The sequence below is a fragment of the Gopherus evgoodei genome, chromosome 19 (genome assembly GCF_007399415.2).
Source record: "Gopherus evgoodei ecotype Sinaloan lineage chromosome 19, rGopEvg1_v1.p, whole genome shotgun sequence".
Classification (NCBI taxonomy): domain Eukaryota; kingdom Metazoa; phylum Chordata; order Testudines; family Testudinidae; genus Gopherus; species Gopherus evgoodei.
The window spans coordinates 8,578,694-8,596,822 of record NC_044340.1 but is presented as its reverse complement, the minus strand read 5'-3'; the positions used below and the strand labels follow the sequence as shown (position 1 = coordinate 8,596,822).

The window sequence follows — 18,129 nt, the reverse complement described above, 5'->3', positions numbered from 1 at the left end:
TAATTGGGAAAATACATATATTCGGGTTTAAGTGAATCTAGTTGAAGGTAGGACTCAACTCATGGCCATGGAATAGATGGAAGACCTGATATTTTTAGACAATCAAAAGAGCCTGAGAAATCCCTTTCCCTACACCCCAAGTAGCTGGAGTCTTGAGCTAGAAGCTTGAGTTTAGGCAGGTATAGTGCTTTCCAAGACCCCGCAAAATTGCATCAGGTTGTACCTCTTCACTTTGATTCATGGCGCATTTGGAAATGGCTTGATTCATGCCAACAGTAGAATTCAGGCGATAATGAAAGGAAGTCTAAGCCAAGAGAGAGGTCAGTTTCACCAGGGAGTTGGCTTTAGGGAGACACCCCACGCCTGTCTACTGTCTTATGTAACCTTTTTTCCAATGGTAACACACATTCCTGCAGTGTTCTCAAGTCTTTGATTTCAAAGACGTGTTTAATACTGCTGTGAAAGATCCATTTTCTTTCATGATGGAGTAAAGCATGCTACAGTGTGTTAGACAGCAATAGAACCTCTCTGTTATAGGTGTAATCTATACCCTACAAGGGTCTCTTCTTAACATCATCTCTTGCTTGCTCCGGGAACAATAAAAAGTCAAAAATGAAAAATATCCCATTTTATTGTTAACTCAATATCAGCAATTAGATGGGGTTAGCAATTTGTATTCTAAAGAGTTGTGCTAATTAAAAAAAAACTGTGTAGCAGAAATCAGGGCATGAAGCAAAGGCATATTCTTTCAGTAGCTGTGAAATCCTCAGTTAGTTCCAATTACTGGTGAAATATGGTAAAAACATTTTCCAAGTTTGTGTTTAATGTTACCTATGGATTTCTTCATGTTTGTAAATAGTACCTTGTAGGGATGAAAGAGGGTGGATATATTTGCTTCTTAATTGCTGATTTTACATCTTTCGTGCCCATTAAACTGATTAAATTTAATCAGGAAACAACCTATTGGCCTTGTGGGGTCTGTTTCGACTTTATCTGTTAGATCTTTGCTGTCTTTTCAGTGATGAAGGTTCAGGAGCTGAAGGATCAGTAGAGCCTTGAAATCTAAGGACCCATTGCTACGAGATATTGAGTTTCTGTGGCTATTAACTGAACTATTCTGGAGGCAGCCTATTAACAGGTTTTATGGCATGCTGAGTTTATTTTTCTAGTGTCAGTTCTCTGGTTTCTTAAATACTTGTAATAAAATTGTAAGGTTTTGTTTTTTCCTTCTTTTCTCTTTCTTTTTTCTAGGGGGGAAAATGGGGAAGAGAGGAGAAACATTTCATTTGGGGGAGGGAGAATGCTTCTGTTCCTATTTGATTCTACTCCGGATGAAAATGTTTTTCTTTGAATAGTTTTGTCAAAACATCTGATTTTTTTTGTTTGTTTCATTCCAAAATTTTTCAGAGAAAATAATTGTTGTTGTTTGCCAGCCCTACTCTGCACATCTGGGAATTTGTCTTGGTCAGTGCTACCATCTGGAGCCTTGCTGGAAATCCAGCCTTCCAATCCACAATGCACATTAACATAGGCTTTTCAGTGCTCAGACTAGGAAGCTATGTACACGATTATACATTTCTCCACTTCTCTCAGTTGCTGGAAATATATAATCACAAACATATAGGTATTTACGTGCTTATGGTCTAGATTGTCAGTGGGAGTGGGGATTACTCTTCAGCTTTGAAAGTGAAGCCATTAGCTAGGATTTAAAATTTAGGTACGTTCCCAGGTAAAAGTGAATTGATCATCATCTGCTGCTTCATGGCTGTTACGTACTGTGTGTGAATAAGGTAAATTTCCCTTTTTAACCACCCACTCCAACATAAAGGAATATTGAGATACCATCAGCTGATGTCTGCTATAAGCTACATTGATTCATCATCTGGGAAGACATGTTTACTGAGTGATGATGATCATAGTTACAGAAGACATTTAAAAAAAAAGTATATGAAATTGGTGTATGTACAAATTTAAATTAAAACTTGCACGCCAGTGGGAAAAGTCACAAATACAGAATTAAGGCTGTTAAAGAAATCTTAATACAGGGAGGCATAAGGCGTTGGAACCACTAGTGGAAACAAGATGTACATTTTTAACAGCAAGAGTAATTAACCACTGGAACAACTTATCAACGGTCCTGGTGAATTGTCCAGCACTAACAAATTTTAAATCACAATTGGATGTGTTTCACAAAGATCCGCTCTAGGAATCATTTTTGAAAAGTTCTTTGGTTTGGGATATACAAGAGGTAAGACTAGGTGATCACAGTGGTCTTGGAATATATCAGTAAGACTGTCAGCCTTACTTTAGAAAGTCACTGATATTTGCTTTTTGGAGCATGTGTGTTCCCCCCCCTCCAGCCGCCCTTTCTTTCTGATTGGGAGTGTTTCAGCTTGTGCTCAGTGCCCTGTTACATGTAATTGTGTTTTCGCTTCATATCTCTTTCATCTAAGGTCACATGTTGCATATATCACTAATCTACCCTAACAGAGGGTGTTAGATGACTCACGTTTGTAGACCACTGAGGGAGTGCCAGCAGAGTAGGAAGAGCACTACTTCTTTCAGCCAATTGTAAGTGCAGGGTCTCTGTGTATTACTGAGTGTCGGGAGCAGAAGGTTACATGATGTTTCTGTATTGGCTTGGGAGGAACGATGGGCTTGTGGTTAAAGTGTGGGGCTTGGGAGTCAGAACTGCTGGATTCTGTTCCCAGCTCTACCACAGACTCACTGCGTGATCTTGAACAAGACATTTTACTTCTCTGAGGCTGTTTCCTCATCTACAAAATAAGGATAATGCTCAGTTCAGATGTGTGTTGGGAGGCCTATCTCATGGCTTGTGAGAGATGATTCTATGGCTTGTAAGATATGATTCTCTATCTGGGGATTGGTCCTGCTTTGAGCAGGAGGTTGGACTGGATGACTTCCTGAGGTCCCTTCCAACCCTGGTAGTCCATGATTCTGTGAGCTCAGATGCTGGCTGTCTCCTCCCCATAAGAATGCCAGTACACGAAGAATCCACCATGACGCTTCTTCTGACACGTGAGCAGAATCTGAATGACTTCAGCAAGCCCTAAAATCCATTTTGGGTATGGGTTTGTGACATGTGAACTAGTGAGGGTCTCTGCTGTATTGGATTGAGATCAGTACCTTTTTGTGTTTGAGGGTGTTAACAGAGTTCGTGTGTCTATAATCAAATACAGGAGTTGCTATGGTTTTAAATCTAGAATTTGCGGTTAGCAGGAACAATTCCCTGAGTTCTATTTAATTATCCAATGATCTAACTGGTGAAGCTTTCCATCATGAAAATCCTCACAAGTCAACACAGGGTTTTATGGGGGGGCATGTCCCTAACCGGCAGGGGGATCTACACAGGACTCAGTAACAGTCCATGCTGCCCACATAGGAGTTCTGTAGTAGCATTGCTCTTACCTTTGGGAGTAGGGGATCACATGTTACTTTCTAATAACCCAGTTTTTCCAGCTCATGAGTAGTTTTGATAAGCTCTGGGTGACGCTGCTACCCTCTGTCAGAACAAAGGATGGTGGGCCATAGGTGAGGGAGGGTGGGACTAAAGGTAGATGTGGTTGAATGGGTTCAGTGGGATGAAACAATCCCGATCTCTGTATGCAAATTTGAGGGAAACAATATTGTAGCTAAATTTAATTTTACTTTAAAAAATACAGTGATTAAGCCATACTATGGATTATTTAATTACTAAATCACATTTTTTAAAGATGTTTTGAAAGAGAGTGTGAAAAGCAATGCAAAGCCAGTAAATATTTTTCTTGGAAAAACTGCATTTTTAATAAGCCTTTCTTGCACAAACTGAAAAATGTCTAAAAATAATGTTCCTGAAATAAGACTTTGTATATGGAATTTACAGCCCAGAACAAATGTTTATGCGTTTTTCATAAGCTCTGGAAAATAGGATTTATGAGTCTCAATAAAACTTTATTTATATTGTCATGAGACTCGCAACTTAAATTATGCATTCTATTTTTATAAATCCATGTATATGGGGATGTGTGGGTAATACGTATATACACTCATTGAAATATGCTCACTCAGATTTCACCACCCTTTGTGTTAATATTTTTCTGGTTTCCTGGGTACCAAAACACCTGTGATTTTTGTCCCCTTGTCTGTCCTGTTTACTTAAACCCAGGGGTGTGTATGTGATATTTTTGAGAGGAGATTATCAATGCTTCGGCACTGGTGACACCTGGAGTATTGTGTCCAGTTTTGGTCCTCCCACTACAGAAGAGATGTGGACAAATTGGAGAGAGTCCAGTCCTTATTGGGGAAGGCCCCTGGTTGTATTTGATACTTACTTGAGCCCTGGTTGTCATCTCTGTATTTAAACCAGCATTTAAAGAATATGTTTCATGTAGCAATTGCTTTTCTAGGTCTCGGTTCTGCCCGTGGTGCATTGGCACATGCAGTATCTCATAAAATGAACTACTGTGCTGGTGCACAAGTGACTTTGCAGGATTCTCAGTGATGTGCTTTGCTTGTAGGACAGAATCCCCAGAATCTTATTAAAAAAATCTCAGGGAACCTTCTGTTAAATCTTCTGTAATGGCTGTTTGTGCTTTATCTGAAGCATTCTGGGCAAGAGCATGTGATGGTAAGGAAAACAGTTTTGCATTAATAAGGACCTTGGCTTCTTGACTTAACTTTCAATAGGAGTAGATTTACATTTTATTTGTCTATAAAGTACGTTTGCTTTTAGACAGTATCTTTCTGATCCCCTTAGCCAGTGCTTTGAATCAAAGATACAGCCAACAAATTGGCAAACTGGTGGTCCCAACTGAGAACAAGGTGGTGGTGGTGTTGCTAATTATTATTTATTTTATTTGTTTGATCATAGTCATGGACCTGGAGCCTATTGTGATTGTATCATCAATTAATGCTGATTAAAGATCTTTAATGTATTGAAATGAGGGAACCTTTGGATCCATGAGATATTTTAAACGATAGTATCCGAGAGATTGAGCATTGAATATAAAGGCAAGACAGGTGGAATAGTTTTATTAGTAATGGCTAAAATTTATTTCAGTGGGTCAAATATTGGAGTCATAGTTGGTTAATGTATGAAGAATAACTGCATTTTGCTGGTGTGTGTGTGCACGCGCGCTAGAAAAAAACTAAAACTAAAAAACCAAGCAACCAACCCTCAAATACCTGAATATCTGGGTGAATGTTGCATTATAGCCACGTGGGAGCTGCCTCATCAAGTTCTGCTCTCCCTTCCCCTTGTACTTCATTCTTTGGAGGACAGCTCTTTCATGCCAGGGCAGCTGCCTGACAGCCTTCCCCTCCGCCCAGCTCTCTTCCCCACCACCTGCTCCTCAGGGCTCGGGGGAGGTGGCTCCTGCCCAACCCTGGCTCTCCCTTCTTTCTTTTCCAGAGAGAAAAAACTAGCAGCGCTTTGAGGTCTCTGCTTCCATATCTCACTGCCCTTTCTAGGAAAGGATTGTCGTCTTCTCTCAGCCATCTAGCGGATCTTAAATCTTTTTCTTGCTCACAGTGAGTGGGTTTCTCAAGCCTGGACAGAAAGATCTTGAAGAAAAGCCAGTGTAAGGAACAAAATACTCCTCATTTTTAAAGCTGAAGATCCATATTTGGTCATCAGATTGCTCGGTGTTTAGATCTGAAGTAAAGCTGCATTTTTACTGTGATAACACAGAATTCTCATTGTGCTAATTAGAGAGACTTATATGAGGCAAATGTATTTCAAACATACACCCTGTTATGGAGAATAAAGAAACATGAATCCTTGTCTTCAGTTCCATAGAGGGCAGGTGGCTGAGACATTTTATAGTACTAAGCAGGTGGATACCACAGACGCTCCTTGAACACAGCATTAAACAACACACAAGTATAGACCTGCACCAAACGGCCGCTCATTCAGATTGCATTGCTGGGAGAGAAAAGTAATGTGGAAATAATGAAATTAGTCATCTAGTTAGCGTCTACTTTACAAGGCTTGGTCTCACTTTGCCCTGGAATAATGTTTCAGTAGCAAACTGTTACAGTAGCTGTTTCTCCAAGGCCCCAGTGGTGGTTGTGGCAGGAAAGATTGAACTCTTCCTTTAACAATTCAAGTCAAATGCCTGGTGCAGGATCGGTAACCGAACTGGCTACCTACTAACTCTATTTCCATGTGCTGGTTTTAGTCCAGGTAAACTAGATGTTTGTTTTAGCTTGTTATATTTTTGGGAAGTGTGATTTCTAACTTTTTTTTTTTTTTTTTTAAGAAACACTTTCACTTGCAGCCAGATTGTCGCTGCACAGCTGCTTTCAGCTTTGTAGTGCTGCAGAGGCCAGGCATCCCAGTGGAAGCTTGCACAGGCTGTATGCCTCAGGCAAGCATGATGCCTCCAGGACTGCAGCTGTTGCTATCTGGCTGAGAAGGACCCAACCTCCAGGGCAGTTAGGAGTGATATGTGTGACCCAACACTTACTCTGCCCACCTGGGGGAGAGGCATTTGTGTATCTAGCTGAGGGCTTGTCTACATCAGAAAGTTGCAGCGCTGGTGAGGGAGTTACAGCGCTGCAACTTTGAAGGTGTACACATCTGCAGGGCACCACCAGCGCTGCAACTCCCTGTTTGCAGCGCTGGCCGTACTCCCGTTTTGTCTCGGGTGTAGAGGATCCAGCGCTGGTGATCCAGCGCTGGTAATCCAATGTAGACAGTTACCAGCGCTTTTCTTGACCTCCGTGGAAGGAGGAAGCCTCTGGTAATCAAGCTGGTTTCCTTTCCCGGTTTGCTCTCTCGGTCCCGGAGCCACCCAGCAAACCGCAGGGAAGGAGACCTGCTTGCTCGGGGTTCCGGGACCGAGAGAGCAAACCGGGAAAGGAGACCAGCTTCGCTGCGGTTTGCTCTCGCGTTCCCGGAGCCACCCAGCAAACCGCAGGGAAGGAGACCTGCTTGCTCGGGGTTCCGGGACCGAGAGAGCAAACCGGGAAAGGAAACCAGCTTCGCCGCGGTTTGCTCTCTCGGTCCCGGAACCCCGAGCAAGCAGGTCTCCTTCCCTGCGGTTTGCTGGGTGGCTCCGGGACCGAGAGAGCAAACCGCGGCGTTCCCGGTTTGCTCTCTCGGTCCCGGAACCCCGAGCAAGCAGGTCTCCTTCCCTGCGGTTTGCTGGCTGGCTCCGGGACCGAGAGAGCAAACCGCGGCGTTCCCGGTTTGCTCTCTCGGTCCCGGAACCCCGAGCAAGCAGGTCTCCTTCCCTGCGGTTTGCTGGCTGGCTCCGGGACCGAGAGAGCAAACCGCGGCGTTCCCGGTTTGCTCTCTCGGTCCCGGAACCCCGAGCAAGCAGGTCTCCTTCCCTGCGGTTTGCTGGGTGGCTCCGGGACCGAGAGAGCAAACCGCGGCGTTCCCGGTTTGCTCTCTCGGTCCCGGAACCCCGAGCAAGCAGGTCTCCTTCCCTGCGGTTTGCTGGCTGGCTCCGGGACCGAGAGAGCAAACCGCGGGGAAGCTGGTTTCCTTTCCCGGTTTGCTCTCTCGTCCCGGAACCCCCCTTGAAGCCGCCCAACAGCGCTGCAGTGTGGCCACATCTAACACCACTTGCAGCGCTGGTTGCTGTAAGTGTGGCCACTCTGCAGCGCTGGCCCTATACAGCTGTACTAATACAGCTGTAACAACCAGCGCTGCAAAATTTTAGATGTAGACATGGCCACAGTGTTTTTCAAATGCGGCTGCATGGTGCCACTAGGGGCTCTTCTTCTGGCCACAGCCTCCTGGGCGGTGATTTGGAAGGGGAGGCACAAAGCGCAGACCCTTCCGTAGGGCCACTAGCATTAGTTGGGCCCTGCCTCCCTCTGGAGGAGCAGGCAGCAGGTGTGATTTCCCCACCTTCCCAGGGATGGTATGGTTGGACTTCAGCCCTGGGGTGCTGAGTGGCAGGCTCGAGCCGTGGGTTTCAGGCTCCATCTCTTCTCCCCCCCCCCCAAATCACTCCTGGCCTCCACTGCCTCCCCCAGTACCCCATTGCCCCTGGCCCTGGCTGCCTCCATACCTACCTCCTCATCCAGGGCTTACTCAGCCCTAGCACGCCCGAGGACAAATTAAGTCTGCGGTGAAAAGTGATATTTGTATGTTTGTTAATATCACTTTTCACAGTAGACTTAGCAGCTAGCAAGCTTAAAAAAAAACACACAACCAAAAGAAACTACAAGAAAAAAGACAAGAACGTGCAAAGCACCTTATTTGTGTTTCTGTTCTGTTTAGGTCCCAGTAAAGAATAGAGAGCAACTGTACGTTATTTTTATATTGAGTCTGGGAAAAAAACAAACAAAAACCCAAACAAACAAAAAACCTACATAAATAAATTACAATGATTTGGATGTGTGTATGTGCATATTTATTTATTTTCCTAAAGTTAATTAAGTATTTTAGGAAAAATGTCAGAGCGGCCACCAGCAAGAGTTGGCGGCCACACTCGAGACCACTAGCAAGTTTGTTGTGAGAACCCTCTAGCACCAGTTAGATTTGTGAACTCCATTGTCCTTTTTGGGCCTCATCTTCACAAAGGTGCTGAGTGTCCTCAATTATCACTGACTTCTTTTCAGTCACGAACAAGTGCAAGGGTGATGGAGAGCCTCCTGCTGCCCTTGGTTACACATTGATTGCTCCATCATGCACCCAAGCAAAGTTCAGCATATTCTGGTCCTAAGTGTTGAGAAGGGTTGGTGGGTTTATTTTCCTACTCTTTTATTTAGATTTATTAACAGTTTCTTTTGTTTTTCAGCAAATCTGTGAGACAGTAATAGGCACCAGTAAGTTTGTTTATTGTATCATAGAGGTGATGGAGACTATACCAAGGGGATACTTATCTTGGTGGAGTAAGAATAGAGAGTGGGAAATGGCTTTTGAAGGTGATTAATTGCCAAGGTCAGTGATGGTGGCAAAAGCCAGATGCTCTGGGCAACGTTCTTCTTATATGCCAAAATGGGAGAAGATCCAGAAACTCAAACCCTCTTCTGAAGGGGGCTGAAAGCTTTATGCTGCTGCTTGCTTAGCATTTCCATTGTCTTTGGTCTGGGGGATGTGGCTTATGTGAATTGTTGAAGGGTAGGGCTAAAATGTAATCATCCAAAGGAGTGGCTGGCATCCTAACTAAGTGAGGTGATTGGACTCAGTCTGTGTCAATCAGAATGTCAGTTTAGCTTGTCAGAGGCTAACTCTCTTTTTCTCTTTCTGTAATGCGAGTAGCTGAAATCCGTCCATTGTCATGTTTTAGGGGGCACGAGAGACTGAACAGACCATGAATGACTATGTGCTTTTATCATGCTTCAAAATAGGTAAAATGTGGTGTTATGTACTCTATAAGAGAGGTATTTTGTACCTCTGTCACCAGTTGGCAGTAAAATTTTCTTTGATGTTCTAGATGACTAAGTAGATTTTCTTTGAAATATTTAGCTTACATCTGTTAATTTCAATCCACTTTTAATTTCGTGAAAAATTATGCAAAGAGCAAAGCAGGAAGCTTGTCTTTCAGCGTTCTGCTCATTTGTTGCCTAGATAACCTCAGTGATTGCTTGAGGTTAAATTTAAAATCTGGCAGACTAGCTCTGGGTTTGTATCTTTTTAAATGGAGCAAGATTTAAACTCATGGAAATTATCTAAGGAGAGTGGATGTACTGGCAAAGATGACAAATGCTGTTCAGGGTTGATGATCCCATTCTTCATGAAGATGACAGATGCTGTTTTTAAGAATGAATTCTGTGTGTGATAGGAGCACGGGTGCAATCCTCCCCTCAACAGTTATTGAAGTGGTAGAAAGATGAATCGATATGGAACTCGGAACTATCATTCTTGGGAGATACAAATCCAGAAGTTGGGCATGAGTGTGACTGTGTCGGAAAATCACTTTCTGGGTTGGAGATGAGTTCTTAAATTCTGTGTTTTCTCCTCGTAAGGATGAAAAGATGAATGCTTTCCAATCTGTTGCTAATTTAACAGCGAGTCACAGCCTGCAGTTAATTACATAATTCTGATCCTTTCTTGAGTTTCACATAATGCAGTCTAAATATGTCTTTTGAATGTAGCACAGTGGTGTGCTCAGAGTTAATACTAATACTTAGCTCTTATGGTGCTTTTCATCCATAGATCTCAAAGCGCATGACAAAGGAAGTCAATATTTTTTTTTAGAGATGGGGAAACTGTGGTACACAGAATGTCAAGTGACTCTAAAAGCCAATTCTCCTGAGTCACAGGCCAGTGCTATAGCCACTGCTTCATTCTGCCTCCCAACAATTCACAGTTTGGGATTCTTCTTTGAAGCCTCCATAGGCAATAAGCTTAGCTTTGTTTTGCCAGCATGGTAATTATTTCAGCACAAATATAGGTGAAACACAGTTGGCCTGCAGCCAAGGCTTTGTCTTCACTGGAAAAATGATCCATTGCAATAGAGATAGTTACAGCAGTGCAGAATGTAGTTTAGCTTTACAAATATATAAAGGCAGACAGAAATCAGTACCATCTTGGAATTGGAGTTTGCACCTGGCTTTCCCACAGATGTTTTGAAGACCAGTCTTAGGCATTGTATTGAGTATAACCAATAATGTCTTTTCATAATTGGTGGCTTGTTGCGTGAGCAGTTCAGATGGAGCCAAAAAGACTGAGATGCGAAAACAAATAGTTGTCATACTCTGATGTCCTCCTAGCATGAAAAGGGACATTAAGGTATAATCTTGTATATTGAGTGGCCAGATGCTACCATTAAGGTATTTCAGACTCGTATGTAATTGGAATCTCTCTCAATAGATGTGCTCAAATTAGTTGGCAAGAGCCCCTGATGGTGTCTTTGCAAGGATATGTTTGCTAAAAGTTCTGTGGCTGATTTAACCACAGTTTCAACTCTGCTAGTGAGAGATTCAGAGATTATAAAGCCAGAAGGGACCGATGTCTGGTTTGACATCTTGCATAACACAGGCCATAGGATTTCCCGAATTAATTTCTGTTCGAACTAGAGCCTAAATTTTAGAAGAACATCCGGACTTGATTTAAAAATTGCCTGTGATGGAGAATCCACTGCAAGTCTTGGTAAATTGTTCCAATAGTTATTCTCAATTAAAAATTAGCATAATATTTCTAGTCTGAATTTGTCTAGCTTCAACTTCCAGCCATTAGATTTTGTTATACTTTTATTTGGTAGATTGAAATGCTGTTTATCGTCAAATGTTTTTTCCTCAAGTAGGTACTTGTAGACCATGGTCACATCACCTCTTAGTCTTCTCTTGGTTAAATTAAACAGCTTGAGATCCTGGAGTCTATCATTATGAGGCATGTTTTCCAATTCTTTAATTATTTGTGGCTCTTCTGTGAATCATTTCCCACATCAATATCCTTCTTGAACTGTGGACAGCGGAACTGGGCACAGAATTCCTATAGTGGTTGTACCAGTGCCAGATGCAGAGATAATATTATCTCCCTGTTCCAACTTGATATTTCCTGTTCATACATCGAAGGATTGCATTAGCCCTTTTGGCCACAGAGTCACACTGGGAGCTCATGTTCAGCTGATTAGCCACTATGACCCCCAAGTCTTTTTCTGGATCACCACTTTTAAGGATAGAGTCCCCTTCACCCTGTAAATGTGGCTTGCATTGTTTGTTCCTAGGTGTATAACTTTATATTTGGCCATATTAAAACACATATTGTTTGCTAGTGCCTAGTTTACCAGCCAAATGCTCTATCAATGACCTGTCCTCTTCATTACTGGCCAGACCTCTACGCTTTGTGTCATCTGCAAACTTTATCAATGATGATTTTGTTTTCTAATCTAAGTCATCGATAAAAGTGCTGCATGTTATAGACTAGGAACCGATCTCTGTGGAACCTCAATAAAAACACCCCCATTTGATGGTGTTTTCCCCATTTAAAGTTATGTTTTGAGACCTGTCAGCTAGCTTGTTTTCAAGCCATTTATTGTCTCACATGTTAATTCATTTCTGTTTTCCCAATCAAAATGTTGCATGGTGTTATGTCAAACGCCTTATAGAAGTCTAAGTATATTACATCAACACTATTGCTTGTAACGACCACATTTGTAATCTTTTCAGAAAAAGATATGACGTTAGTTTGACAAGATTTATTTTCCATAAACCTGTATTGATTGGCAATAAATATATCCCCCTTCTTGAATTCTTTATTAATGAGTCAGTCCCATACTGGCCATTCTATTGTTTTGCCTGGGATTGATGTCAGGGTCACGGGCCTATAATTACCAGATCAACCTATTTCCCCTCTTAAAATATTGGCACAAATTAGCTTTCTTCCAGTCTTCTGGAACTTTCCCAGTGTTATTGAAAATCAACATGAATGGTCCAGAGAGTTCCTTAAACAGCTCTTTTAAAACTCTAAAATTCAGGTTATCTGGATCTGCTGATTTTAAAATGTAATGATGCAAATGCTGGTGTACATTGGGTTTGGCTGACATTTTAAGCAATGGCCTCTAACCTTGTGCCATGCAGGCATTAACAATATGGTGCCTAAAACACTAGCAGCCACTGACATCTTGTCAGTAGTAGCAACACGATCATCAGGGGACCCTAACCTATGGTAGCAGCAGTGGGGAATTCTAATAATGTAGTATGAACAAAGGTATTTGAATACCTTCTGGCTATTGCTATAACTTATCACTTAATAAAATACACATTCGTTTTCTTTGCTTGGTATTATTGTTATTCATCAGCTTTGAATTGGAAATTATAGCTGGTTTGACAAGGTGGGTTTAGTTTCACTGATATGAATTCCTCTGTAATCGTTTACCCAAAAAAACCTGTTCTGCAGCTACTTTGAGGTGCAGAAGAGTATTCTCTTCTAGCTTCCAGTGTAATTGTTTGCTGAATCTCAACAGATATTTTCACCTCCTTCTCATTGTACTCTGACTGATAGGGGGCTAAACTGTGACCTAGGACAGTGGATCCCAAACTTTTTTCACTAAGGGCACTGAAACTGCATTTTACCTTTTTTGCAATCCACACAGGTCCAAATTTTTTTGGAAGGGGTGTGTGTGTGGTGTGTTCTCCTTGCCCCAGTGAAGGGTCACCGTCCACTCCCAGCAGCATCCTCCTCTCTGGCACTGGAACCCAGTGTGGAGGGGAGGCCCTAGAAGATGGGGTGTTGGAGAATGACCCCACTGCACACTAATCCTGCAGTGGTGGCTTCTGTCCTGTGGCGCTGGGTCTGACTCCCCAGTCTGGACATTGAAACCTGGCATTGTAGTGCCACTTGGGTTTGTCTCAGATACCCCTCTCAGAGGAATGGCTGGGCCAAGTGTGAATGAGTGATGTTGCGACCTAGTGTGTGGGATCACAGCGCCACTCAGGTTTGGCCTGGCTTGGCTTGCTCCCTCTATGATGGAGAGGTGGCCAGGCCAAACCTGAGTGGCACTGTAACCCTGTGCAGTTGGTTGCGGGGATCTGGGCCCAGCCCTGTGGGATAGGAACTGCTGCTGTGGAATGAGTGCCGTGTGGGCTTGCTCTCCAACCATCCCCCACTCTGCACTGGGCCTGTGACCCATCTACAACCTTCCCATGACCCACTGTTTGGGAAATGCTGACCTAGGAGACTTGGATTCCATTTCTGACTCCTTCACGACTTGCTGTGTGACTCTGGGCAAATCTCTTCACCTTTGCTGTATGCCTTTCCCACCTCCCAGCCTTCGACCATCTTGCCTAATTAGTTTGCAAGTGCTTTGGGGCAAAAACTCTTCTTAAAAGGTTTGCACAACGCTTATCACAATGGGGTCCTATTCTCATCAGAGGTCTCTAGCTGATACCATCATAGAAACAAAGAACTTTTCCCCTATTTTTGCAGTACCGGCATGTACATTACAATAACTACAAGCTGCCCAAGGATCTTAGCTTTGTGAATACTGATAAGTAGGTGAGGAGTGTATGTTAAGGACCTAAGAGGTAGCTAAGCAACAGATGGGAGTTGTTTGAACGTTCTGAAGTGCATTAGAATATTTAATCTTTTCTAAAAGAATCCATTTTTAAAAACGTGAAATCTGGCTTTCCCACCACACCTCGAAGGAGATCACTGATCACATTCTCTCATCCCATACAGCAGGGGTCGGCAACCTTTCAGAAGTAGTGTGCTGAGTCTTCATTTATTCACTGTAATTTATGGTTTTGTGTGCCAGTAATACATTTTCATGTCTTTAGAGGTCTCTTTCTACAAGTCTATAATATATAACTAAACTGTTGTTGTATGTAAAGTAAATAAGATTTTTAACAGGTTTAAGAAGCTTTATATGAAATTAAATTAAAATGCAGATCTCCCTAGATAGGTGGCCAGACCTGGGGAGTGAGAGTGCCACTGAAAATCAGCTCGCACACTTGCCATAGGTGCCTACCCTTGCCATACAGTCTGTGAAACCATTTATCTGACATCTTCAGCTGAGCTTGGCGAGGCATTTCTCTGTTTGGATGTAATGCAATAAATTCTAAACACTACATCATATCCGTTCCAAAATTTCAGGGAATGCTCTAGGGCTCAGTGGGAAGAATCCTATTCATTTGGGGAAAATTGGAATACTAGAGAGGGGCAAGTGGGGCCACACGGACAGAGCTCCCTTCAAGCATCTCTGCAAATGTCTGTAGATCAAAGAACTGGCTGATGGCACTAAATACAGTAATACTTTCCAGTGTAACAATACCACCATCTCATCTCTGCCCATCCTCCCAATGGACTTTAACATGTTGACACACTGAATGACTTATCTCCCGGACAGAATGAAGATAAATAATAACGATGAAGGACGGTGGGGCACACGGCATCCCTAGCTTGAGGGTGTTGGATGGATGGGGGGTGTTGCAGAGAGTCCCTGAAATAGAAGGGGATGGTAGGAGTCACATAAAGGGAGTATGTGGGGGATGCAAGGATCCCCTAGTATGTGCAGTGAAGCAACAAAGTGTGTAGCCCCCTAGTCTAGGACTCTTTATTTTCATTTACATCACATCTCTGTTTTTTTTTCTTCTCCTAGGCATCCTTTGTTTCTCCAGTGGAGTTGGGATTAGCCTATCCCACTTTGTATACTTGCTTTGGTGAGCAAAAATACGTTTGTATTGGTCAGACTCTGGAACAAAGGGCCCTAAGAACAATAATCAGGCTCTCTAAGCACTGAACCGGTCTAACTCGTTTCATTGTTTTCCCCTGTAGCTGTTCACCTCTGCCAAACCTTGCCAATGTACTAGCTAGCCTCTATTCTTCCTGCAAACTATTGAACTAATGCTTATGAAGACCATGCTTAGATATTGGGATTATTAACGAAATATTTTGCTATTCATTTACACAACACTTAGCAAACATCAGTCAATCTTGCTAATCCTTACAACTGAGTGTCGTGGTTATTTCCACAAATAGTCCTGTTGCAATGGTTGCAGTGGGACTATACTCTGTGATCAGATCTATGATCATTAATAAGTATTTTCAAGACATCAGATTCATAAATAAGACTTAGTTCTTTCCCCAAAGAGCCTAGAATGGAAGGACTCGGACCTGCAAAAATAAATAAATAAAGTGTGAGGACTGCTCATGTGAGTATAGTTACTTGTGTCTTTGGGGGATTAGGGTTCTTAGATGCTAAATAATTACTCTTCTTAGCACAATAGTTTAACTTGGCTCCCAAGTACAGGTGTATTAAAATGCCTAGATGGACGATGAGCACAGTGCCCCCCCATACATTGAAGCAACTCTGAATTTATTTGTTCTGACGCTGGGTCTGGTGAGGTTGACTTTGACTAACTTATAATGGGGCAGGGGACTCATTAATACTTTCTTATGACTGACTGACTTATTTTGCAACTCTGGTTAAACACCTTTTGAGGTTCTTTTTGTTTTGGTGTGATGTGACAACAAAAAGGTGATACAACTTACAGGAAAGGGCTCAGAAATGCCCATGGAAGTATCTACTAGCAGCATGAGGACTCAAAGGTGCCTGCTTATGAGTGTTCTAGCAGTATCATTACTTGACTCACACTACACGCAGGCTTTTCATTGCAAGATGTGATTTCCTTCCATGTCGCCCTGTAGTTGACTTTGAAGATTTACCTGTATTTAAATCAGTGAGATTCCAAGAACCCTTTGAAACAGACTGGAGGTGCTGTAGTTTCTTTGGTTTCAGGCTAATAATTTAAGAGGCACTTGTAGTGTTAGGTTATCTTCTTGTCTTTTTATGAATTTTAGCTGTCAGAGTAAGAGTGAAAAAAATATAGAGAGTGAAATCCTGGCTGCACTGATGGCAATGGTCAAATGCCCGTTTTATCTGGAGTACCTTCTCAGTCATTTATTTAAAAAATGGCATGGTAGAAATACATTTTTCACATTTCCTAAATTGCATAGCCCAGGAATGGATAGGCTCCCACAGGGATGTTTGGGGGGCTTTTAACCCATGGAGGTGATAGGTGTTTTTTTGGTCTGTAAATCCCTCATCTTTCTAAACTTCCTGGAGTGCAGTGACCTTTGGGGCACCTCTGTCATAAAATATTGCCAAATAAAATCATATTACCTCCTCTACATGAAGGTCAAGAAGACTGTGGGGCATATTCTGGTAGAGTTTTCAAAGCAGTGGTAGGATTTAGAAAAGATGTCTGATTTTTGTTCCATTGGATCATCGTGGAGAGCAATTTTTACAGTTAATCAAGTGCTTTGCAACATGGAAGGAGCTGGGTGCTATATGATTGGATTTGTTTCATTCTCTGTGCAAATGCAATATTCTGGTGCATGCAGATGTTATAATTCAGATATCATGGGAGATGATGCCCTCTGAGTACTCTGGCTTTGCTCACCTGGCGTACGTTGTGAACACCTTCCTTAAGGCCAGTTTCTGTCACCACTGTTCACATTGAGTAACATTGTACACTGGGAGTAATCCCATTGAAATCAGTGGGGCTATTCACCAAGTGTGAATTGGCATGAGTAAGAGAGGCAGAATGTAGCCTTTAGATGGTAAACTTTGCTTGGAAGAGGATACATCTTTGTATGTGGTATGTACAGCCCCTGGCACAATCAATGTTTGCTCCTGTTTGCAACAGCAACCAGAAGGTCAACTGTTTGTTGAAGTAATAGCTTGCAGTTTTGACCCAGAGTCTCAGACGTTGATGGTAATAATACGAGGAATTCACAGCGTTTTACAAAGATAGGAATCAGTCTGCACTTTGTACCACTGGGGAAAGATTAAACAACTTGACCAGGATCACACAGGAAGTTAATGACAAAGCCAGGATTACATCCCAAATCTCCAAAGTCTCAGGGCAGGTGTACACTGAAAAAGTTGCACCTCTTAGTGCTTTTAGTGAAGACGTTTCTATGCTGATGGGAGACCTTCTCCTATCGGCGTAGTTAATCCACCCCTGCGAGAGGCAGTAGCTTTGTTGACAGGAGAAGCTCTCCTGTTGACATAGTGCTGTGTACCTGGGGGGCTATAACTGCCTCACTAAGGAGTGCGGAGTTTTCACACCCTTGAGAGACATTATACCAGTATAAGTTTATACTGTAGAGCTGTCATCAGTCCTAGTCAATAAATAGACCATGCTGCCTCGCATGTATATTTAATCACCTTTTTAGAAGATCACTTTCCCGTAGACAATGGTCTGTCCCCACTCTTTTGAGTGGATTGGCAAGTTAAGCTCTAAATTAAACTCATGTTTGCTTCCTACTTCATGGTTCAGTGTTAAATTAATAAATGTAACAAAACTGTGCTTGTCCACAGTTCCTTAAATTTAGGACGTCAAAGTGTCAGTGAATGAAGCTTTAGAATGGCCCCTCGAAGCAAGTAAATATCCCCAAAACAGAATGGTAGAGAAGTTATGTCAGTGTGTGGCAGAGCTGGGAATAAAATGCAAATTTCATAACTTTTAGTCCTAGTTAGCCATTTTCTGCAAAGTTACTAAAATTATTTAGGAATCAGAATGTCCAACCCAGGTAAGCACATCTCTGCTGGGTGCTACATGGCACAGAAACTGTCTGTTAGCCTTCCTGCTTCAGCTTGGAAAGGGTTACAGCTGGAAATGCCTGTGTCAGCCTCAGGAAAACATGAATTGGTATTAGTGAGTGAAGAAAGAATGGGAACCCGGGCTTGCAAGCTGCTTCATACTTCTCATTGCTCATTT

The 18,129-nt window shown here is 42.5% G+C and overlaps 1 protein-coding gene across 6 annotated transcripts in view; it reads left to right on the top strand.

Moving 5' to 3' along the window:
• The window catches only part of ARHGAP32 (Rho GTPase activating protein 32), a 409,701-nt gene that overhangs the window by 110,857 nt on the left and 280,715 nt on the right, over positions 1-18,129 (top strand). The window lies entirely within an intron of this gene.